The sequence below is a fragment of the Carassius carassius genome, chromosome 46, assembly GCF_963082965.1.
Source record: "Carassius carassius chromosome 46, fCarCar2.1, whole genome shotgun sequence".
NCBI classification, from domain to species: domain Eukaryota; kingdom Metazoa; phylum Chordata; class Actinopteri; order Cypriniformes; family Cyprinidae; genus Carassius; species Carassius carassius.
In genome coordinates, this window is record NC_081800.1 from 8,770,260 (window position 1) to 8,795,538 (window position 25,279).

Genomic DNA, 25,279 nt, shown 5'->3' on the forward strand with positions numbered 1-25,279 from the left:
CACTTCCAGCAGGATAATGCACCACGGCACAAAGCTCGAATCATCTCAGACTGGTGTCTTGAACATGACAATGAGTTCACTTTAACTTTCTGTATAAAGTATAACTGGAATCACAGTATGAAGCTATTCAAGCCATCTCTGGTATTTTCTTAATAATTAAGTATATTTATAATTCTTTGCTAATCAACATAGCCTTTATTGGCGGGGGAGGCGTGGTTTAGCGAAGTCTGCAACGGGAGAGCGAGTGAAGAGACGAGCGGCAGTAAGTGGTTCAGGTGAGAAACAAGTAACAGCTGGATCTCGTTGCAGTGATTGGCGTGGGGAACCATTTAAGGAGCGCGACAGCTGGCGAAGGACGAGAGAGACGGGGACTCGTGCTGGACCGAGAAGGCTGCGTAAACGGACAGTAAAGTGAAAGTGAAAGCGAAAGCTGCGAAGTGCGCGCACCTGCCGCGACTGTTTCTTTGTTTTATTTTTGATTTTGTAAATAAAGCTTCTCACGAGCCCCGTACGCCGACCCTGGTCTCCTTCCTTTACCCCAACTTTGAAGTTCATTACACTGGTGCCGAAACCCGGGATAGGAAAGAGAGCATCCGCCATGCAGACTCCGTCAGCCACATCATCCTCGCCGTTTGCAGACATCATTTCATCGCTCGCGGGCCTGCACCAAGAACACCACCTTTGCGCCCTATTCCTCTAGTGCAGGTCCCCTTCGAGCAAATTGGTATGGACCTGATCGGGCCGTTAGAGCGATCCGCACGGGGACACCGTTTCGTTCTGGTCTTAGTGGATTACGCGACACGGTATCCTGAAGCAGTGGCACTCCGCAACATCTCGGCAAAGAGTGTGGCGGATGCCTTGTTTCGTTTAATCTCCCGCGTGGGAATCCCAAAGGAGATTCTCACGGACCAGGGCACCGCGTTTATGTCACGTACGTTAAGCGAATTGTACGGATTGTGGGGCATTAAAGCGGTGCGTACCAGCGTCTATCACCCACAAACGGACGGGCTGGTCGAACGGTTTAATCGCACAATAAAAACCACGATCCGGAAGTTCGTACAAGAAGACGCGAAAAATTGGGACCATTGGCTAGAACCCCTCTTATTCGCTGTGCGCGAGGTCCCCCAAGCCTCCATAGGGTTTTCCCCCTTCGAGCTTCTCTACGGACGTCAGCCCCGGGGGGTGCTAGACGTCCTGAGAGAGACTTGGGAGGACGGACACTCGGATAGCAAAAATGAAATTCAATATGTCCTGGACCTGCGCGCAAAACTCCATACACTGGGGCGACTCTCTATGGAGAATTTGCTCCAGACCCAGGGCAGACAAAGCCAGCTATATAACCGGGGAGCTAAGCTGCGAGAATTTACACTGGGATATAAAGTGCTCGTTTTACTGCCAACCTCTAGCTCCAAATTGTTAGCCAAGTGGCAAGGACCCTTTGAGGTCACACGGCGGATAGGAGATCTCAATTATGAGGTAGTACGGACGGATAGAGGCGACTCACGGCAAATCTACCACCTCAACCTCCTTAAAAAATGGAGCAGGGAGGAGTCAGTGTTGCTAGCGACGGTAGTGAGTGGGGAGGAGGATCTCGGGCCAGAAGCGATTATTAAAGGAAAACCCCTCGCACTGGCCCTAGGAGGGGACCACCTCTCGCCCTCGCAGCTCACTGACATCGCGCAGTTGCAGGTAGAATTTGCGGACGTGTTTTCGCCCCTACCCGGTCGTACGGACCTGATTCAGCACCACATTGAGACCGAGCCGGGTGTCGTAGTTCGCAGCCGGCCGTATAGATTGCCTGAACACAAAAAAAGGTAGTTCAGGCTGAATTAGAGGCCATGCTGGGGATGGGGGTAATCGAGGAGTCACACAGCGATTGGGCGAGCTCGATAGTTTTGGTGCCCAAAACGGACGGCTCGGTATGGTTCTGTGTAGACTATCGCAGGGTGAATGCAGTTTCTAAATTTGACGCTTATCCAATGCCGCGAATTGACGAGTTGCTCGATCGGTTAGGCACGGCTCGTTTTTATTCGACATTGGACTTAACCAAAGGATACTGGCAGATCCCCTTATCTCCCATGTCCAAAGAAAAGTCAGCCTTTACCACGCCGTTTGGATTACACCAATTTGTTACGCTTCCGTTCGGCTTGTTCGGGGCCCCAGCTACGTTTCAGCGCCTTATGGATCAAGTGCTGTGGCCCCATGCTGCATATGCCGCAGCCTACCTGGATGATATTATCATCTATAGTGGGGACTGGCAGCAGCATATGGAGCATGTGAGGGCGGTCCTCAGGGCGCTGAGACGGGGAGGCTAACGGCCAACCCGAAGAAGTGCGCAGTTGGGCGGGTGGAGGTAAAGTATCTGGGCTTCCACTTGGGCCACGGACAGGTGCGTCCCCAAATTGATAAGACGGCAGCAATTGCAACCTGTCCCAGGCCCAAGACCAAAAAGGAGGTGAGGCAGTTCTTGGGGCTGGCTGGATATTATAGGAGGTTTATTCCTCATTATTCGGACCTCACCAGCCCGTTGACTGACCTCACTAAAAAGGTGGTACCGGATACGGTCCAATGGACGGAGCCGTGCCAACAGGCCTTTACCCGAGTTAAGGCGGCCCTGTGTGGCGGGCCGCTCCTGCACTCTCCTAATTTTGCTCTCCCCTTTCTTTTGCAGACCGACGCGTCGGACAGGGGGCTGGGCGCGGTCCTGTCCCAGGAGATGGGGGAGGAGGAAGCCCTGAGAAGGCTGCGGAAACGGACAGTAAAGTGAAAGTGAAAGCGAAAGCTGCGAAGTGCGCGCACCTGCCACGACTGTTTCTTTGTTTTATTTTTGATTTTGTAAATAAAGCTTCTCACGAGCCCCGTACGCCGACCCTGGTCTCCTTCCTTTACCCCAACCTTGAAGTTCATTACACCTTTTTTTTTTACAGTATATAAACTCTGTTTTTGGACTAACCAGTTCGTTTTACACTACAGTCACTCTTAGAAGATTAGATTTCTCAATTCTTAGTTTGAAGGGCTAGTTCACCCCCCAAAAATAAATGAAAATAAATAAATAAATAAATGAAAATCACCATTTACTTACCCTCATATCATATAAAGCAATAGTGTCTGTTCAGAAAAGTTGGATTAGACCGCTTGATTAATATAGAATCATTTTATCAGCATCAAAGTTTAGATGGAATTGACTTTAATCTGTGGAATTATCTGAATGGCAAAAGCCATTTGCTATGAAACTATGTGAAATGTTACACTTTCTCTTTATTCACAAGTCTACATTCCATGATAGTAACTTTCAGTCTACTGAATGGGAGTCTTGTTGGGTCATTCAATCATCCATCTGCCTTAACCAACTCCTTGTACACAACAAGACAGTCATAAGAGTTCACCCATCAAGTGAAGGGTTAATGCTCTGTCAACTACCAATTACAAGCAGGAGTCAAAAGATAACACAATACAATAAATCACAAATGTCTACATTTTAAACAGAATCCAACACCTGATCATTGCACAATGCCAAAAGATACAGTACAGACAGCAGATGCCAATATAAGATGCATGAGATTAGCATGTTCCGTTTCCTCCACACACTGCAGGTGTGTATATTTAAGTTCCTTTTAAAATCTACCCATTTTATCTGACTGGTGCCTTTAATAAGGACTGTACCAACAAGATTATAACAACACCAATGGATACAAATACAAACCTTGGTTTAACTAAACACAACATCATGTAAATCATACATATCACATTACAGATCCCTTAAATCAAAGCCACAATTAAATGAATCAGTAGTAAAAAGGGGATGTGTAAAACCAAATGTCAAACTGTAAGAGTTACGAAAAATATGAAAGTCACACTGCACAGAATACACAGTGACTGTCCTGTTAATATGTAGCCAATGTCACAATCAGATGTGAATGATTCAGTAACATCACATTTCAATAATTAATATATATATATATATATATATATATATATATATATATATTTTTTTTTTTTTATAAATAAAACATGAACTTGATCCCCAACACTGGCACCAAAACGAATTACCCCTTCAACAAATATTTATCTGTTACCAAACAGGTAAACTGACAAATACACTTCCATTCATGAAACTGGAAATGAACATGGAAATTTCAAAACATTTAGATTTTTGCATTTTCAAACTTTCATTGTTGTCCAAACACTGATATTTGGGTAACATTCAATTGTATGAATTACATCTTAATTAACAAGCTCTTTTAAAACCAAATGTCTGAAGAAAACTTTTTATTTGCCACACAAAGTGTAAGAATTTGTCTTCCCACTTACCAATTAAAATAACATACCAGAGTTAAAAAGAGGAAGCAAGACAGTGTTTGGTGGCTTGACACCTGCAGGTAATATATATATATATATATATATATATATATATATATATATATATATATATATATATATATATATATAAACCTTTTCATTTTGTGTATTTGAGTAGATCTTAAAATACAGCTAGAAGACTGGCACTTGAAAGCAACTTGGAAAAATAGTGCATGTTATGTTGCTGTTGCTGTTATGAATCGCTGCAGTTTTCAGTAGAAATTAGCACAAGAGGCCAAATTTAAGCACAATTGCTGGAGGAATATTATGTCATATATTCAAAACGATTTTTAACATGCTGCAAGATTTCAAAACTGATACTTTTGAAAGTTAGAGTCACATGTCCAGCTTCATATGCATGGGTTTTCATATGTAGTAGGTTTGTTTGGCAGCTCACACAGTGTGGAGTTGCACTTGAGTGGTGAAAAGCTTTGGTATGAATCCTGCAAAACTAAGCTTCGACAAAAGTTCAAGCCTGCATATAATGAGATCAAATGGCACGGTTGCATCAAAAAATTTCATCAACATTTTTATATAAGTTTTGTATTTGTTAACTCTATAGGGTAGGTTTAGGGTTGGGCTTGGTGTATAGGGGATATTTCCAACACAAAAGATCATACATTTTTAGCTACACTGCCTGGATATTTGAATTATGAACCACGGCAATACGTACCTGAAGCAACAAAATAAAAACACAGCAAAACATGCCTATATCAATGTAAAAAAAACATAACAGGGTCACGTATTGAACCCATGGTTTAGAGCCACTCACATGTCATTTCGCTTTGAAACTGCGACGAAACGTGCAGTAAGGTACGTAAAATGTATTTAGAGACATGTATTTCAAATGAACTCAAATAAAACAGACGTGGTGCACATTGCGTTCCCAAATGCATGTATCACTCACACATAAAAAAGCGATTGAAGAGAATGAGTTTGTAAGAATAGTGAACCAAGTCACTCTGAAACACTGTATCATAAGCTTCATGCAAGTAAATGAACACAGTGCTGCTCTTCACTCTAAAGCATGCATTGCAACTGAATCTATACTTCTTTAATTAAATTGCAGGCTTTAATAATCACAATTTGATAAATGTTTATAGCTATTTCAGTTTTATTTCCATTGGAGAGGTCAAGAAATCAAAGATGAACAAAATTTTCTTGATACTTTGATACACATATGAGAGGTTTCTCTTCAATAAACACATATTGCAGGTTTCAGAACTCCCCAGTTTAAAATATGAACTATTCTTTTCTACCCTTCTGAAATACCTGAAGTTGAAATCGGGAGAATCGTGAAATCATTGCCGTATGTAATCAGTGAGGTGCATTCTGACCAAATCATGTCTGTGCAACAATCACAAGAAGAGTGATACTGCTGTCAGATAAAAACATTGAGTTAAATAGTCAAATTCCAGATGTTGTTCTATCAGTGGAAGTAAAGAAACTGCACCTCCAAAAACTTTGCATAGCCTTCCTTCAAAGCCTATCGTTTGAGCGTTGATAATAAAATCAGTACATACCTGTGTACATACAGCCTCTAATGTAACATGACAGTAATAACAGCACTTTTAAAACTATATACTGAAAATAAAGCACTTAAGTGAGCAAAAGCAATTACCATGCTGAAATAGATTGTTGCAATTGCTGTGGTTGTGCAGTTTCAGATTCTTATGACTCCAGCCATGCATGGCTCTGTCACAGCACTTGTCATGCTGAGTATCAAAATGCACTACATGCTGTGAAGGAAGGTGTGGATATGATGAATGATCATTTTGTAAAATGACCTTTTAAGGTGCAAAGAAAATTGCCAAACTTTATAAACTAACCTTGAGAAAAATCTGAAACTGCATGACTGCTTAAATGTCAATGTTGCGTTTAATTATACTTAACTTTTCACTAACTCACCCTCATTTGGGAACCCCTGCATTATAGAGCAGCATGCAAGACATATTTCACAAATAATAAAGCCCAGAACAGCCAACAGACTTTACCTTTTAGAAAGGATCAGAATTGTGTGAACGACTTCCATTAATGTACTGTATTAGTGCTTTACATTTCTTGTATAGTATGTCTTTGGTTATTTATTGAACAGAGTACTCAGTTACTAAAGGTCCTTGAGCTGTAAAAGTAAGAGCAAAGGCCAAAGTGGGTCAGGCCAAAGCAGATATCACTCCTCTTCTCTAGAAACAAATCTAAGGACTGTTAACCGTTTGGTAAGGACAGGGTTTGTCACGATATGTCTCACATAATGACACCAAGCAGTAGAGGCCATGTTTCAAACATGAAGCGATACTGTTCATATCCAGAGCTATGTGAATGTGTCCAAAAGGGATAAGGATAATACTCAATTTAATTTAGCCCTATTTCATATTTAGTGTTGCTGAAAATACATGTATTGCTTATTTAATTTAATCTTAACAGTCGTATTGTATCTGTACAGTTTCTTTTTGTACACAAAATGTAATATATTAACCTAAAACTTTAATTTAATATTAATTAAAAACTTTTTATATATATACTTAATATATTTAGAGCCTATTGTTTTCACATGTTGTAGCTAGTCAACTGCAGCCTTCTGCCCTTTGAATCTGTATCTTAAAGAGATTTAGTGTGGTGACCTCTGCAAATCTGACCTCTGCAAGCCCGATGCATCTCATACATCATTCAGAAACACAAAACCGGTGAGAGCAACATCACTCATAAATGAACCAAATGCATCCACTTCAAATCATATTGTAATTATTTACAGATCTGCTTCAAATGAATAAATTAAAAACAACATGCGCAGCAAGTTAATCAAACAATGAAGCTGAGTAAGACAAAATCACTGAATCACATGGCTGAATATTTCAGCCATTAATCATAGAGGATGAATACAGAAAGTTATTACAGACTAAAATCGGAGAAAATTGCTGAGGCTTAAAGGTAAAGCTTTCTTATTTGATTTACTGTCACCACACACTTTAACCATTAAACAAACAGCCAAATAAACAGAACAAGGAAACGCTGCTTACTTACAAGTACACACTTACACATATGAAGTCAAGACAGCAATTCCCAAAGGTGGTGGTGATAGTATTACACAACATTCAGACTGAGCATCCAAACTCTCAGCATGCTCTTCAAATTCCCACACACACACACACGCAGAGAGAGAGAGAGAGAGAGAGAGAGAGAGAGAGAGAGAGAGAGAGAGAGAGAGAGAGAGAGAGAGAGAGAGAGAGAGAGAGAGAGAGTTAGAGTGAAAACATGCCCTGGCACTCCAGCAAAGCACTAAATGGGATCCAGTGAGGAGACATTAAAGCCTCTCACTGGGATAGGAGGTTCACTAAACCTTTGACAAAGATTCACATAAAGCCTGATCCGCCAAGCTATTCACAAACCATTAAAGAATAGTCCGGAAAGAGCTGGAATTCATGCCTATACAACTCAACACATCAGAACAACACTGACATGAAAACACAGCAGTCTGGAGAGACTTTGCCACTGAGCTATTTGACTGAAAACGCAATCCTTGAAATCATGTTTTCCTCCTATAATCATTCATAAACAAAAGAGTTTGATTTGATGAGCAGTCACGTAGGAACCTGCTTTGATTAGTGATAGAAGCATGCAGCATGTCAACGGTGAAAATCCTCTTAGTATAAAGAAGACTATTGTCTTAAGTCCTAATGCTGTCTTATAGGGTCGGCAGATGAACACAGATTGCATTGTGCTGAGACAAAACACAAATGCTTGTTGATAAAACACAGCATGTGTTGAAAGTCACAATCACATGAGACGATTTTTATGTTTATACTCAATTTGATGACTAACGAGTGGAGTATAATGATTTTTCTTTAGTGCTTTGTGTCATTTTGTGGTCTGTTTGGCCTGAATATTATAGCCTACTTAATGCTTTCTACCACCATATGGCATGTAGAAAGTACAAACATAGCCTTAATAACAGAGTGAAGAACATACTCACTTTACAGTGTGTCTCAGTACAGCTGAACATATATAATGACATTTACACACAAACCAAGCAAAGTGTAGACAATGGGCACAAAGTTCTATACTTGTGCATATAATGTGTACACTGCAATGTAAACGTTGTACAGAAAGGCACCTTAGAACTAGCAATGATGACACAAGTTGTTGGAGTAACAAGGAGGGGAAACTGATTTGAGAATGCTATTATACAACAGTTCAATAAACAAAATGTAAATTTAGAGCTACATATGTTTTAGCTGCAAAATTGCCAGTTACTTTGTTTTTGCAATGAAGATTGTTCAATATGGAGCAACAGTGGAAATCACATACTAATGGTTACATTTGTAAATTATTCAGAGTTAATAAATTGGTTAAGTAAATGATTTAAATGATTCATTCATAATACTTTTACTCAACAAGGACACATTAATTGAACAGGAACAGTGATAGATAGATGATACTGTAGATAGATAGATAGACAGACAGATAACCTATATTGTACCAGGACACTGCTTCTGAGTTCCAAAGATTTGTCAACTTCGACATGTTACCAGTGTCACTGCAAACAAAACCCCAGCCTGCTGTGACAGCTGCCTTTTGACCTTTGTCTGGAGCAAACATACTCATTCATTCAAAATGATTCATCGTACTACAAACCTAACTCATTATCTTTACAACGGAGGTTTTACAACATCATTAAGATATTTAAACAACACTAACAAAGCTTTAAAAATGCCAGAAAGGAGGTAAAGACAATCGACAACTAAGACCTGACACAGAAACATTCATTCATTAGATGCCACAAAATAAAAACACCTGTAATTAGAAGCAGTATGTCGGCCCACAGCTAGATGACCTGTATGTCTTATAACCACAGAGTTACTTTAGGACACCTGTCACGTATGAAACCCATTTTGTGAGATTCGTCATGTTGCGGTTATTCATGTTGGCTGGTTTTATGTGTAAAAAGTTTGAGGCTTTTGGACGAGTCACAACCCATACACACATTCCCACTCTCTCTCTCTCTCTCTCTCTCTCTCTCTCTCTCTCCCCCATGTCCTTTCTTTCTGTTATTTTACTATGAACAAGCTACAATTAAAAATGCCCACTACTGTTCAAAAGATAGGGGGCAGTTTTTTAAGTTTTAAAGTTTGCTCACACAGACTGCATTTATTTGACCAAAAGTACAATAAAATCAATAAAAAATGTGAAATAGTTTTACAATTTATAATAACGGTTTTCTATTTGAATATATCTTAAAATCTCATTAATTCCTGTGATGCAAAGTAAATTTTTAAAGCATCATTACTTCGGTTTTCTGAATCATTCAGAAATTATTCTAATATGCTGATTTTACAGTTTAAGAAACATGTTGAATAGAAAGTTCAGAAGAACAGCATTCATTTGAAACTGAAATATTTTGTAACAATATAAACAAATGCAAAAAAATATAAACAATGCAAACAAATCAAAAGTAATTAGCAGACCTTACAGCTACTGTTCATGAGACGACAAATCAGTCTAGAATCCTGGATGTAGCTCAAACTTTAACTGCATTCTTTCGGAGACAGAGAGGTTGTGAAAGGCACACGTGTGTATTTGGATGAACATGTGATTTGCATGTTGAAACATGCAAATGATTTCTATGTCAGTTTTCATAAATTTGTTGTTTTGTTTTGTTTATCTGTTACATTATTTCCCCATTAGATTAATCAGTATGTGCTTGTTTGCTTCCAAAATTCCAAAGTTACATTGACATACCATACGTTTCATATCACACTTTTAATATAAAAGGAAGAAATTAAACAAAAAGTGACACTTTCTGTATAGTATACTAAGTAGCAAAATATGGTAACATAACAGTTCCACAAAATACACAAGATGCAAAACAGACAGATCCACTTACCTTTGATATCCTCACCCTCTCACGCTGTTGTTCCTGTGACCTGCACTAATACAGTCAACCAAACAAACATGAACTCCACTCGGAGCACAAACACTCATATACAGAATGACAAACTCTTGACAGTTTATGGAAAGCTAGAGCCAGTAATACCAGAAGTAGGGAGGTGACTCCAAGGCTAAACAAACACAGAGACATGGCAAGTCAATGGGAAGCATGTGGATACATATCCTGATTCTAGAAAACCCATTTCAAAAGAATATCATTGAATCATAAAAAGCCTTAATGGCTTACACAATAGGGCAGCATGCGGAATACAAGCCCATTCAATTCAATTTCATTCAGTTTGACATGATAACCAATGAGACTTTATTCAAGTTATTAATGGCTGTCTACATTTTACAATGGAGTGAATGTTTTAAATACCGGGATAGGAGAACAGACATCCCAGTTTCATGAGGTGTGTCCCATTATTCTATCAGTTTGCTAAATCCATTCTTAATGGAACATTTTCCAGATGTTAGGCTCACTAATCTACTCGCTGTCCCTCCAAATAAAATAATATTGCAGAGATCACAGCAAAATAAATATATAAATAAATAATACATGAAAGTTACATAAGATTACAGAAATATTAAACTTTTTTTTTCAGTTTTAGTATAAATAATATATTAAAAGCAATTTACTATGCTTTTACTAATACTAATATATTTAAATCAAGTTTATTCTTATTTTTTTTTTATTGTGAAATAGTTTTTAGAAGTTAAAATAATTGTGAAATTCCAGAGTGCATCTTAATCACATGAATGGAAAAACAAAATTAAAATGCCAACATTTTAAAGTGGCATTTATTAATTCATACTGAGAGTGAGAACATTTTCATGAAATTTTCACTTTTGGGTCAACTATTATTTTAAAAATCAACACCAAAAACTTCATTTATTATATAAATGTGAATGTACAATCTGATTTGGCCTATGTCCAAATATAATCAGCATCAGATTTGGCACTGTGCAACACCATAATATTAAATATGTGAATACATGTACAGATTAAGATAGTTTTCATTTAGTACCAATATCTTCTAAAAACCTCTCTGTGAAGGAAATCAAAATGTTTTAATTAAACATTAATTAAAACTGGAGCAGATACTTTTATTTGATGACAGACACACATTACTTACAGACAAGAATGCGAACTGTTAAAGCAGAAATATCAGATCTGGCTTAAGGTTATGAAACCTGACTCTTTAAAAGAAACTCTTAGTTTCATTTCATCATTTGATGGGTCTGCATTGTCTGTGTACACAAAACAAGACTATGACTGAGAAATCAATGTTCCCTCTCAAATAGGAACTCTATGCTGTGTAAGCAGCGTTCGATATTAGAGGCTGGTTGTGAATCTGTCATGTATTTCGGATAGTTTACTAAGTAGCAGGTTGTTGTAATCTTGTAGACTCTCTGCAGGCCTCCTTATAGGATGTGCTGAGCGTGGGGTGTAGTTAGACTTCCTCTCATTTTAGAGAGTCGTCATGCTGAGGCCTCTACTCCTAGAGCTAGGCTAGGTATTGGCTAGGTATTATGGAGTGCTGCTAGGCCATCTCTCATAAAGAGGTGTTGTATTTAGGCCTCCACTCTGCAGCGCTTCACGGGCCAGTTGGCTCTTAATGTTACACTTTCTTGAGCCTTCTTGGATGCTGTCCACCATGGCAGGACTTACCATTGGGCTTGAGTGGGCTGCAGCCCATGGGCCCTGCCTTTGCCCATTTACATTTGTTTGATTTGTTCGTTGTATGCCAGTCAGAATTCTGAAATTATTTGCCGCATTTCCACTGTGCACGCAAGATCTAAATGGGCCAGCCGGGGCTACAGCTTACAACTATGACCTTTGAGGCCACAATCAAACAGCATAAACTGGTATTTATGATTATATCACATAGAAGAAGGACACACATATTGAATCGTGTCTGCACTGATTGGCTTGATTACATGGCTACTTTAAACAGCTCCATTAAGCCTTTAGTCCCAAAGAGTGCACATTTAGAAAGATAACTATAAATTCTCAAATGTTCGCACCTCAGTTCTTACTATATTAATTTTCTACTAAATTATACACCCATCTGAGTTTTGAGTGCTCTCTCTCGTCTTACTGCCATTACACATAGCAGGGAAGAAATGTCATCAAAATTATTTTAAATAAAAAAAAAGCAATTTAATGAGTTTCTGTTTTTATAACATAGTTATGCCTATGATATAGGACTTAGCCTATCACACAAACAAGAGTCCTGCTTTTTCTTTTTTCTTTTCTTTTTTTTCTTTATATGCACGATTACAAATGTACAATATACAACAACTTACTGAGCTCCTTTTTGCTCCGTCAGAAAGAAAATAGTACAAACAGCAGAACCACTGCGTCTCCAAACAACATAGTTTTGTTCCTCAGCATTACACGGACCAGCAAATGATTCAGTCAGGCTATAAGTACAGTTGTTTGCAAAGTTAAATGTGCAGTATGGAATTTTTGGCCACCAGGGGTCACTCAATCAAAATAATAACATGAAACGTACTTTGATGACGTCGGGAAAGAGCGTAGGCTCATGGGAGTTGTTGTTCATTGGAACACGCGCTCTGTCGCTCCCCACATTCCTCACTCATTTTAACTGAGGCCGGAGACACACTGGATGCGTGGCGCAAGCGTCTCAGCTGCGTGGCGTGTCAGTTTTTAATTCGGCTCTCATGTTAATAGGTTAGAGCTTGTAGACTGCCTGCGTGAGACGCGCGTCTCAGGCCCGGCTCGAGCCGCTCGGAAAACGTGTGCATGCTAGAAATAGAACCGACGCCTATTTTTCACGCGACACGCACGCGTGTTGGAAGCGTTTCCAGGCAAAATATAATAGGAAAATATGTTTATATGTAATTTTGTACACAAATACATATTAATTCATGACATTTTGATGTTTGAAAGTCTATAGGTTGACATAAATTCAGATACAAATGTAATTTAAAAAATAAATAAATAATTATCGATTTTCAAATATTGCACCTGTCAAACATAAGTCTATTTTGCCGTCAATAGTGTTGACGGTGTCCTTTATCAGTAGGCTTTATATTTATGTTCAACATGAAGTATAGATATTGTTGTCATGAAGACAAGAGCCTGGTCTGTCGGCGGTCTCCCTCTATGTCACCTACAGCAGCAGCAGCGCGCCACGCTTCTGGCACGCAGCAGAGACGCCACGCAGCCAGTGTGTTACCGGCCTTAGTATTTTGACAATCACGTATTTTCGAATGGAGAGATATATGAATTATCAGACCCCTATCAAATCAATATTCCATCTAGCTAGTAGTAATATATGTTAAAAAAACACTGTTGCCTTTCGTTAATAATTATAATTAGGCTACGTTTATACTATGATATCGAACAAGATAGTGAACTGCATTTGAAGCTACTTTATCCAGCTAGATATAGAACACATGTAGATTTACATTATACTCTACATGAGAGCTAGTCCGTCTGCGTTTTACACAAGACATCATCGCTTCACAAAATATACGGATAGATATAGTTAGCTGAATGGATGCATACCTGTTTATTAGAATGCAAGCATCTCTCTGTAGTTTCAGCTTGTCACAAAGCTCTCTCTATCTTGGAAATGCAACTCCAATATTTACCCGTGTCTCGTTTCTTCTTCGTCCCAAAACCTTCTCAGGTCATTTATTTCACCCGTACGTTTGCGCTTCACAGAACGTGCATGCAAAGCATAATCATGATCCATAACTAAGTTATTGATTGAGGTATAAATACGAATATAAACAATATAAATATAAAATATAATAGTCTCGATCAAGGCTAGCTACTACTTTTTCTTCTTCGTCTCGTCTTTGCTTCTGTTCACCTTTGTATTTGGCGGTTCCGCAGGAAGTTAGATAAACTAGAGGGGTCAAAGTTTATTTGACGCCATAGACGGGCGACAAAACGGAAATAAAGAAACGTGCCGTGTCTTCTAATTAAACTATAATTTTCTCCGGATTTTAAAGTTCATGGAAACTGTCGGGATAATGTAAGTACACAACAAAAAAATATATATAACATATATATAGTCATATCTGCTATTTTTAAAGCAGAAAAATTACATATTGTGCCTTTAAATGAATCAGCTTTTTAAATTAATCGGTTGATTCAACTCACTCATTAAGACCTACTGGCGGTTGTAGTTTCATATTTAAAAAAGTAGCTTATTTCATTTTTGCAATCATTTAATATTTCTACATTAAAATGTTATAAATAAAAGTAACATTTATTCACATTCCATGAATTTTGTTGATAGTTATTTTGTTTGATTTTTAATAGCCAGGATTACTTTATTTGATTGAATTTATTGATTAAAACTCCTTTACGTGCAAGCATCACACTTTCACAGCACGTTCACTCTCTTACTTGATCTGGACAAACTGTGCATCAATTGAAAGTTTAAAGACTCTAGCTTTGATATTTGACCAATGTTTTGATATTGTTTCAGTGACAGTTATTTAGTAGTTTATGTCAGGAGTGCAAAATAATAAATCCGTATTATGCCACATTTTGAATAGAAAATCACCACTCATTCATATTCAGTCACGTCAGCAGCGGTTTATTTTTATTCACATAGACTCGCTGAACAGCGTCAATAAGGATTTATAGACCAAAGATGCATATCCGCGGAGATATATGGATATATTTACTGATGTTTACTTCATATTTCTTCAGACAGAATCGTCATTTCTATTCATTTTCCACTGATTTGCGCGATCTGATGATAAACAGCCTCTCCCAGCGCTGTCTCTAGGCGTTTCTCAATGTCAAGGATCCTTCCTTGGCAGGACGCGTCCTTCCAAGTCACTTCCTTCAGAGGCTAGGCGAGACTCCTCTTAAGCATTCGGAGAACACGTAAATGGAACAGGCTAGCAAGGTAGGGTGATTTGAGAGCGCGAAGAGCGCGAAGGATACACATATGCATCCTTTCCTGTGTATGGGATATTCTTCGAACGAAGGACTCAGTCCTTGGTTGAAATTCCGAGGATCCTCGACATTGGAACAGTCCTTCGAATTACTTAGAACACTTCCTGGTTCATATCTGCTCACAACAACACTGAAACACCTCTGTACACACGAAATATCCGAATAATAAACCCGCGATTATGATAGAAAAGCTTGGTATGAAATTTTCTTGAGATCTGGGGCATTTTTTAAAAATATTTTTAAAAAATGTACATCGGAAATGCTAACTTGTGCAGCGATGAAAAAGGCTACAAATAGCATATTTTTACAATAGTAAACGGCAAATTCCACCCGTGATCGCAAAAGGATGTTATTACAAACACTCGATCGGGGTTCAAAGTGAGTTTTGAGTAAAAGTGTACTAATAATTTAATTAATTGTCTGATGTAGCTTGATGCTAACGTTAGCTCTAATGCTACTAATAGCAGGTGCATTTCTTCTTCATAATGCATTTCTGTCACAATAATTCATGTAAGGTCGTAAGAAAATGTTTTGTTGTATTTTTATAGTAAGACTTTTGATAAATAAAGGGTAAATACATACCGAGACTGAAGTGAGAGCTGCTTTGTAGCTTTGTAAAGCCTAAAAATAGCAAAACAAAGGCTGATAAATGTGTAATAAAAGCAAAAGAATAATGATAAAAGAATAATGCGGATAATGTGTCATACCTGGCGGAGGTGTGAAAGACTCGTTTTTGTGAGAACAATAGAACCATGAAACTGGGAATTTTCAAAGCTGACACATACAGATCACACAGGAGTGTTTACATGCGAGATCTTATAGAGATGACAAGTGCAATAAATCAATCTGATTAGCCTTCCCTAAAAACACACATGACATGGCCTTAGAAAATATTTCATAAAATTCACAGTTTTACAGATTCGATTATGAAATTTCTAATGAAGGTTTGGAAGACTTGTGGCTTTAGCTACACTTTATTTCTGAACTCATATCTTACATCAACAATTTTTTAATACATTTAAAAAATATGTTTTAAATATTTTTATTTTAGTTTTTATGTTTGAGCTTCTATTATCATAACAGTCTGAGTAATTCTGATTCCTGACCAGTAAACTTTGAAGTGTCAGCTTTGTGAACAAATGTTGATTATGTATCTTGTCAGAAAGAATCGTGAGCAGAAACCTTTTTATTTTTGGTATGTCATTTCTGTCTCCATGCCAAAAATGGGGGGTAACTGGTAAGGGGTTAAATAAGAATCTGACATAAGAGGACACAGATATGACAATAAATTTTATAATACTAATAAGCCAACATCTCTGCCTTTTTTTTGTTTTGTTTTTTGTTCAAAGTTATTTCAGGGTTTTGATCTCTCAACTGAGAGAACTCATCCTGTTTATTATATCATGACAAATATTTAATATTACATTTAAACTTTGACTATAGCCTATAGCCTCAAAGCATATTTTTGTGTATTTTGTGTCACTCCATAATTATGTTCTATTTGAGGGCATTTGTAGTGTAGGTATAGTGGGCAAACATAACCTCAAGCCCAGGGCCCCCCGCCCCCCTAGGTCCTGCCCTGCTGGCCTCAATATGAACCAGGGCTTGAACAATTTTTTTGATCGGTTCACTAGGAGCAGAATCAATGAATCAATCATTTTTTAAAAAACATAAGTGGCGTATAGGCTAACTTTCCATTTTACTAGCCCTATTACATTCAGAAATAATGTAGGCTAAAATGCCAGTAGGCTAAAGCAAAATGTTTACAAGCATTATTAGTCATTAGTTTCTCTCAATAATAAATCTTCTAAAGTTAAGGCTATGCGTTTTGGCTATAAAAATGTAAATCCATAAAACATAATTTACATCACTATATCAGCATAGCAAGGCACTGGTCAGGCAGAGCGCAACAAATTTTGTACAATGGAGCAGTGTTACTTTTTTATGTTTCTTTGACTGCATTTTATTTTGATAATGAACAGGCTGCAATGTCGCAAAAATATGTTGTGTGTGTGGTCATACCAACATTGTTAGGTTATAGAGATAGAAGCAAGACATTATTAAAAACTGTAAAGTTTTGCAAAATAAATAAAACTGTCAAGATTTTGCAAAATAAAGAAAACTACTGTCTGCTGTCTCATTTTCCTTTCAGAGAACTTTGGAACACGTCACGTTTTCATCAACTGTTTGACTGCGGGCGGCAGATCCTTTTCCTATTTAGCGGCGAAACTCTGGAATAACCTAATTAACATTGTTCGGGAGGCAGACACACTCTTGCAGTTTAAATCTAGATTAAAGACCTATCTCTTTAACCTGGTTTACATTAACCTGCATTAATTAGGTAAACTGGAACCAGGAACACTTCCCATAACACCCGATGCACTTTCTACATCATTAGGAGAATGGCATCTACGCTAATTTTAGTCTATTTCATGGCATCTACGCTAATATTAGTCTGTTTCTCTCTTATTCTGAGGTCACCGAAGCCACCAAATCCAGTCTGTATCCAGATCAGAGGGTCACTGCAGTCACCAGGATCCAGTCTGTATCCAGCCCAGATGGTGGATCAGCACCTAAAGACGACCTCAACAGCCCTGAAAGACAGTGGAGACCAGGACAACTAGAGCCCCAGATACAGATCCTCTGTAAAGACCTTGTCTCAGATGACCACTGGGACAGACCACAGGAAACTGATTCTTCTGCACAATGTGACTTTGCTGCAGCCTGGAATTAAACTGCTTGTTTCGTCTGGTCAGAGGAGAACTGGCCCCCTGACTGAGCCCAAGGTTTTTTCTCCATTCTGTCACCGACTGAGTTTTTGTTCCTAGCCGCTGTCATCTCTGGCTTGCTTAGTTGGGGACACTTCATTTACAGCAATATCGTTGACTTGATTGCAAATAATTGCACTGAATTCATACTGAATTCATATAGTGATAAGCTACTAAATATCGTAGAAATTAAATTTTCTGTCGCTTTGCAAAGATTTGTATCATAAAAAGTGTTATACAAATAAAATTTAATTAATTTGTATAGTTGAAGCACAACTCTATGTATAAACTAAATATTTGTGGAAGCGTCTGGTCAGGAGTATGCTTGGAATAAAATAGCAGAGAGAGTGAACTGCATCTATATACTGTTCTTTTACCCGACAACCTTCAATCCTACAGACATATGTGATGCTTCTGACATTTACACTCACATACTAAGAGAGAGAGAGCAATAAGTGAATAAACACCCCATCTGCAGCACGCCTCTGTGTGTCATAATAAATAAATTGTGTTCCCCTTCAGGAACTCAAGCTGCATCCGAAAACGCTATGGGAACACCCTTCAGCATGAGCAGCTCTGAATAACATGTGTAATCAGTCCCATGAACGGGCGTGACGTCATAGGTGGGTGATGTAGCGACAAGGAAGCTATAAAAGCATGTGAGGTGGAACGAGCGTCAGCTTTCTGTCATTCAGCGAAGCTCTGTGTGTGTGTAAGTAACCTTTACATGTCTGTCAGACTTATCTACTGTTGTTTGTCATACAAAGTTGCACAATAACAACATGGCTAAAAAGGCTGATAGTAAGATGAAACATTTTGGCGAAAGTGGATGGCGTTTTAAGCTGTCTTCCTCCCTGCTCATGCTACATTACAAGCGGGCATACACACAGTTTGTGCGTGGTCTGCTTGGGTGCGGAGCATGCAGTTGGCTCTCGAGTTTTGCAAATTTCGCTTCACTCTCGGAAGGCTCTCTTTGAGTCCCAGGGAAGCGGACGCGATGCTCCACCTATCTGCCTCCAAGGAGGTGCATGTGGAGAGCATCGATGAATCGCCCTCTTAGTCGCCACATTATGAGGAGTTGTTGGAGGTGGTACCTCGCGTGGTAGCCAAGTTAAAAATCGATTGGCCCGCCGATAAAAAAGCCGAACTGCATAAGAGTAAATTAGATGAGCGGTTTTTACGATTTTGACCACCACTTCCACGCCGGAGCCTGTCTTTTACCCCTATCTCCACACCAAGGTGTCAAGATTGTGGCAGAAACCAATCTTGTCCCGTTTATTCATCCCAGCCTCTAATTATTATGGCAATGTGGCATAGAGTTAGATGAGTATGGTTACAGATCGATGCCCAGTGTAGAATAGTTGCTCGCAAGCTCTCGACATGGCATCATCATTAAAGGCTCTGGTCTTGCCTTCCAAGCCACTGCAAACTACTTCAGTGATGATTGGCAAGGGGTACATGGCAGCAGGTCAGGCTGGTGTATGGTTCTCAGATCTGATCTAGCTCACTGAAGGCTCTCCATGGACGATTCCCGTCAGGAAGGATCTCCTCTCACAGGTGGAGGGCACGACATTTCACCCGCGCCCCGAGCTATGGAAGTTATGGGTGTGGCCCCTGATGGGGCGCATCTCATAGCTTCTGGTCTCTCAACCGAGGTTGTTGAGACCATCCTCCAATCCAGAGCTCCCTCAATGAGGAAACTGTATGCCTTGAAGTGGAAACTTTTAACTTCAACTGCCCAGTTGGTACAGACCTAGAATTCCTGCAGTCCCATTTCTCCACAGGGTTGACTCACTCCACTATGAAGGTCTACGTGGTGGCCATTGCGGCCTACCACACCCCTCTCTGTGACCAATCAGTGACCAATCAGTGGGCAGACAACCCCTAGTTACACGTTTCCTCCGTGGTGCGCTGAGGCTGAGGCTGAGGCCTCCGGTACGTTCTTGTGTCCCCATGTGGGACCTGGCTGTGGTGCTAGAAGCTCTTTGTAAGCATCCTTTCAAGCCTATTGAAGAAATTGCTGATCGCTATCTCACGATTAAGACTGCCTTTCTTCTAGCTATTACTTCTCTAAATAGATTTGTGGATCTTCAGGCCCTCTCAGTGACCACTTCATATTTAGACTTTGCGCCCAGCATGGCCAAAGTGTTTCTCTACCCTCGAGCGGGGTATGTCCCGAAGGTTCCCTCAGTTATCCCACAGCCTATTGTACTGCAGGCCTTCAGTCTCCTCCCTTCAGGGAGCCAGACCAGCCGAAGCTAAACAGTATGTGTCCAGTGCGCGCACTGGATGCATACGTCCACATAGCTGACATGTGGAAAAAGGCAGACAAACTGCTTGTATGCTATGGTTCCCCTAAGAGAGGTCTTCCAGCCACAAAACAGACATTCAGTCGGTCGATAGTGGATGCAATTACTATTGCCTATGAGTCCTCTGATCTCCCCTCAATATTGGGAGTCAAGGCTCACTCAACCCGCAGTATGGTGGCTTTCAAGGCCTTATTGTCAGGTGTGTCCATGCAGGACATCTGCAACACAGTTGGATCGACCACGCCCCTCACATTCGTCAGATTTTTTTATGGTTTAGATCTGCGAGCCACTCCGGGCTCTTCTGTTCTCTTGCCTTAGCTGTGCTCCTTGTATACACGCAAGGCAGGGACTTGCAAGTCTGGCAGCATGGGCATTTTCATTCCCATAGAGTTTTCGGACACAGCTCGAGTTCCTGAAGGGAACCATGGTTCACCGAAGGGAACGAGACGCTGCGTCTCAAGACCATACTTTCGGCATCCCTGCCAGAGTTCACTTCATTCCTAGAAGTGGATGCTCATTCGACCTCACGTGCTTTTATAGCTTCTGCTAGCGTCTTTGCTTTTATTGGATCATTTAGGGTAAACATGTATACGCATTACTTTACAGAGAGCTTACAAACTAGCTACATTCTGACTTGCAAACAACTGGTGCCACCAAATAATGTATAGAGTTGGTTAAAAACTAGCTAGTAGTTACTAAACCTGTAGTGTGGACTTAACATTCTAATTTCTAATTCTAGTAAAAACTTATGAATGGCTGGTGCAACCCTACCCAGGAGGCTAGATTAAGATCTTATAAACATTTGGTTCAAAAAAGGAAAAGTAAAGAATTGCAGGTGATAAGAATGAGCCGTTCAAAGGATCCTACAGGACTGAGTTCCAGAGAAGCTTTTCCAGTGCTGCCCAATAAGGCATCAGGTTGCTGTTTCAGATAAGAGTACTGTATGCATAGTAGAGAAGAAAAAGAACTTAATGGCAGCTTTGAACTCAAAGCTCACTGTTCTAAGATGGAACTAAGATCATCAGATGTAAAAATCTGGATGACTGACCTCTGCCCCAACTTGCTGAGCATTTCATTGTTGATTTACGCCAAACATTTTTTTTAAATGATTATCTTCACAACATGTTATGACAGAACCTCGCAGCATATAAACAGGAAACCACTGCCTATCAAATTCCTTCAATACACAAGAGTTAAAACAATATGCATCTCCACAACACTGAAGAGAATGATAAATTAAGTGCATTAAATATTTTAATGTGGGGGGAGAAATAATACTGCAGTATTTCTAGGCAAGGCAAGGCAAGGCAAGATTTTGGTCTAAAATTGCTCAAAATGGTGTTTTCAAGATTGCTCTTTTTCAGGTGGGGCTTAACAACTGCAGTTTTTAAGGAGTTTGGAAATGTCCCAGAAAGAAATGAGGCGTTCACCACTTCTAAAAAAAAACTGCTTCTAAGCAGTTAAGCACACTTTTGAAAAAAGATGTGGGAAGTGTGTCAAGATAGCAGGTTGACGATTTTAGGTGCTGCACTATGTCTTCCAGAATTTTGCTATCAATTGCTTCAAAAATAGACATAATATATTTTTGATATTGTGGCCTAATCTGTCTGACCTCTGCATTACTTGAGGATGTGCTAATCACCTTCCTGATATTGATGATCTTCTCAGAAAAGAAGGATTCAAACTCATTGCATTTGCTGTCTGAGAGCATTTCACTGGGAATCTGACTTGGGTGGTTTGTCAGTCTCTCAATAGTGGCAAAAAGTATATGAGTGTTATTTAAGTTACTGTTTATAAGGTTTGAGAAGAAATTCTGTCTAGCTGTGGCTAGTTTCACATTAAAACCATGAAGGCTGTCTTTATAGATGCCATAGTGAATTTCAAGTTTAGTCTTCCGCCACATCCGCTCTGCTTTTCTGCATTGTCTTTTCATAGTCTGAACTACTTCAAATTCAATATTTTATTCATTGTATTAATTGCTGTCTGAGTTTATTATTATTACTATTCTCGTAAAATAAATTTATCTTTAAACATTTAGAATTCAATTATTAAAATTTCCATATTAAAATAATTAATATTATAATATTTATATAATATTTATATAAATGTATTTATGATGCACTTTCAGCTTTATTAATTTGCAGAATGTTTATATTCACATACAGCTTCATTACACACTGCAGGAAAAGTAATTTTCAAAAATCCATAATAGGGGCACTTTAAAAAATAATTATAAAGTGACATTCAGCCAAGTATGGTGACCCATACTCAGAATTCGTGCTCTGCATTTAACCCATCCAAAGTGCACACACACAGCAGTGAACCCACACCCGGAGCAGTGGGCAGACATTTATGATGCAGCGCCCAGGGAACAGTTGGAGGTTCAGTGCCTTGCTCAAGGGCACCTCAGTCATGGTATTGCCAGCCCGAGATTCAAACCCATAACCCTACAGTTATGAGTTAAACTCTCTAACCACTAGGCCACGACTTCCCCTAAATAACTACTAAAATAATAGCATATTATTGAAACCCTTATAATGCCAATGATGAAATTTGATGTAGTGTCTCTTACTCTAAAGGAAGAGACTAGGGGGAAGAGAAGGAAATTGTTTCTTTCAACCTATTATAAAGGGTTAATGCTGATTGACCACAAGATTAACATTTACTTACTTCACTATTAAAACACAGCAACTACTAAAAACCTCCTGCACCAATATAACCTTCAAGCACTTAAAAAAACAGAGTTGCATTTCCTTTTCTCTGCCAAAGGCATCTAGGTGCCTGTTTACAAGGGGCCACTAAGGCCAGTCTGCAGGGCCTTGTTGGTCACTGTTAGCTTGTAGGCTGCCTGCACTAATGGCTGTCTATGTGAGGAATTTCTCCATTCCATGACATGGGAGCTCTTTGAAAATGTGTCAGGAACCAGCCACATAAGCAATTTTTTTAAATGCATGAATGACTGTGTTTGGTGTAATCTGGGTGGTTTGCTGGAAGACCCCATTAACAGCAGGTCTAGAAGGGCTGCAGTGTGTCAGATCAGACTGAAAATGAACAGAGAGAGAGGGAGAGAAAAGAAAAAAAAAAACAAAGCAAGTGAGCAAGATAATTAGAGGAGAATCTGATGAAGCTGTAAAGTTAAAATAATCACTTAAAATAGAGCCATAAAAATAAGTAGCCAAACTTAACCCATCTATTAAGTGACAAAGTAAAAAAAAGTAAATAAATGAAATACTCACAAGGAAGAAAAAGTTGTTAACTTGAAGTTGAAGATGAATCCAGTCTGAGTTATATTAAAATTTGTCTTTGATTTTTCAAGCTGTTTAATGCCTCAGTCCAAAAGAAGTGAAATAAAAAGCACCAATCCTTAATAAGAAGTGTCTCACACAGCTCTGGGGGGTGAACAAAAGGTCCTCCTGTAGCGCATAGATGCATTTTTGTAAGAAATATAACCATATTTAAAACGTAATAATTTAATCTAGTTTGCGCTCACTTTTGTACACAGGAGCAACTCCAGGCGAATGACGTATGAGGTCGGCTTCAGAAGTGACAAACGCAGAAGTACAGGGGAGAGATCAAAACAAAACAACGGTCACGAATCAAAAGTACAAAACGAGGATTTGTAAAGAAGAATGTCGGAGGATTTCGATATAAGCCAAGAGGAGACTTGTTTTCCTTTGCTAAAGTAAGCATCTTTGCTTCCTTTCTTCCTGTTAACAAACATTGGTTTTCACTAGACTCACAGGTGCATACGCACCATTGACGTCATCCTCCTGGATCCGTGTACAACTGTTGGCACAAATTACTTTAAAGTGATTATTACGTTGAATATGGATATTTGTATTTTTAAAAACAGATCTATTCACTACAGGAGGCCTTTGTTCACCCCCAGGAGCCGTGTGAGACACTTTTTTTTAAGGATGGGTGCTTTTTACTTAACTTCTTTTGGACTGATGCATTGCAACACCCGCTGAGTAGCATTAAACAGCTTGAAAGAACAAAGAGAATTTTAATAAAACTCTGAAAGAAGAAAGTCGTATACATCTAAGATGACTTGAGGTTGAGTAATTTATGGACTAATTTTCATTTTTGGTTAACTAACCCTTTAAAAAAAATTTCACCAATAAAATTGGAATCTTCCTTTCATTTTAACACAGAAACTATCCTTTGAATACCACAATTCAGTGACAATTCTGCTCAGACAATAGAAGAATATAGCACACTTCAACTCAAAAAGTATTTACCACTGTCTCAAAATATATTCTGAACACACGTGTGTTTCAGCGTGTATCTGCAAGTACTATATTGTAAATGCAAAGGGTGTGTGTCTGCGTGCATGATTGAGACACTTTGGGAGAGAATGAGAGTGGTGAGTAATCAGAAATCCCTGAGGCTTCACACAGTGTTATCATTTTTGCTTCATGTAACAGCTTGTCGAGGAAAAAACCCAGCCCAGCAACCCTATTCCCAAACAGCTTCCACACTTCACCTACTTAATCTTTTAAGAGGCAAGGTCTGTGCAGAAACAAATCCACACTTAATATAATGTTGCTCTAATAAGTGCTGTGGTATGCTATGATTCAAAAACAAATATACAGTGTTTATTAGGAAGGTTAAACTGAATGGAATAATTATACTATGAAACAGAATGGAATAATTGCAATATTAAGTAAAAATTCAAAGAGTTTTATTGGCTATATTAAGTTTTTGTTTATGAGGGTAATATAAAGGTGTGGATTTAAGATGTGTAATCTTTTAATGACCAGCTAAACTATGAAAAGGCCAAGTGCTGTGATAGGTCCAGTCTTTTATCTAAATCTACCTTCAGGATACATTTATTTTAATGACTGAAAGAGTGAAAGCTTTAGACACAAAGCGTTTTTTAAATATTTTTTGATATAGTAAAATATTTGCTGATCATTTAAAGTTGACTAAGCTTTATCTTCTAATACTACATAATATATAGTATT

General features: G+C 38.9%; 1 protein-coding gene across 1 annotated transcript in view; it reads right to left on the reverse strand.

Annotated features, from left to right (window-relative positions):
- LOC132128994 (neural cell adhesion molecule L1-like protein) overlaps positions 1-10,376 on the reverse strand; it is a 43,512-nt gene extending 33,136 nt beyond the window's left edge. Inside the window, exon 1 of the mRNA XM_059540406.1 lies at positions 10,241-10,376. The gene's annotated coding sequence lies outside the window, so the exon portion shown is untranslated. The remainder of the gene's footprint in view (positions 1-10,240) is intronic.
- Between the last annotated feature and the right edge of the window lie 14,903 nt (positions 10,377-25,279).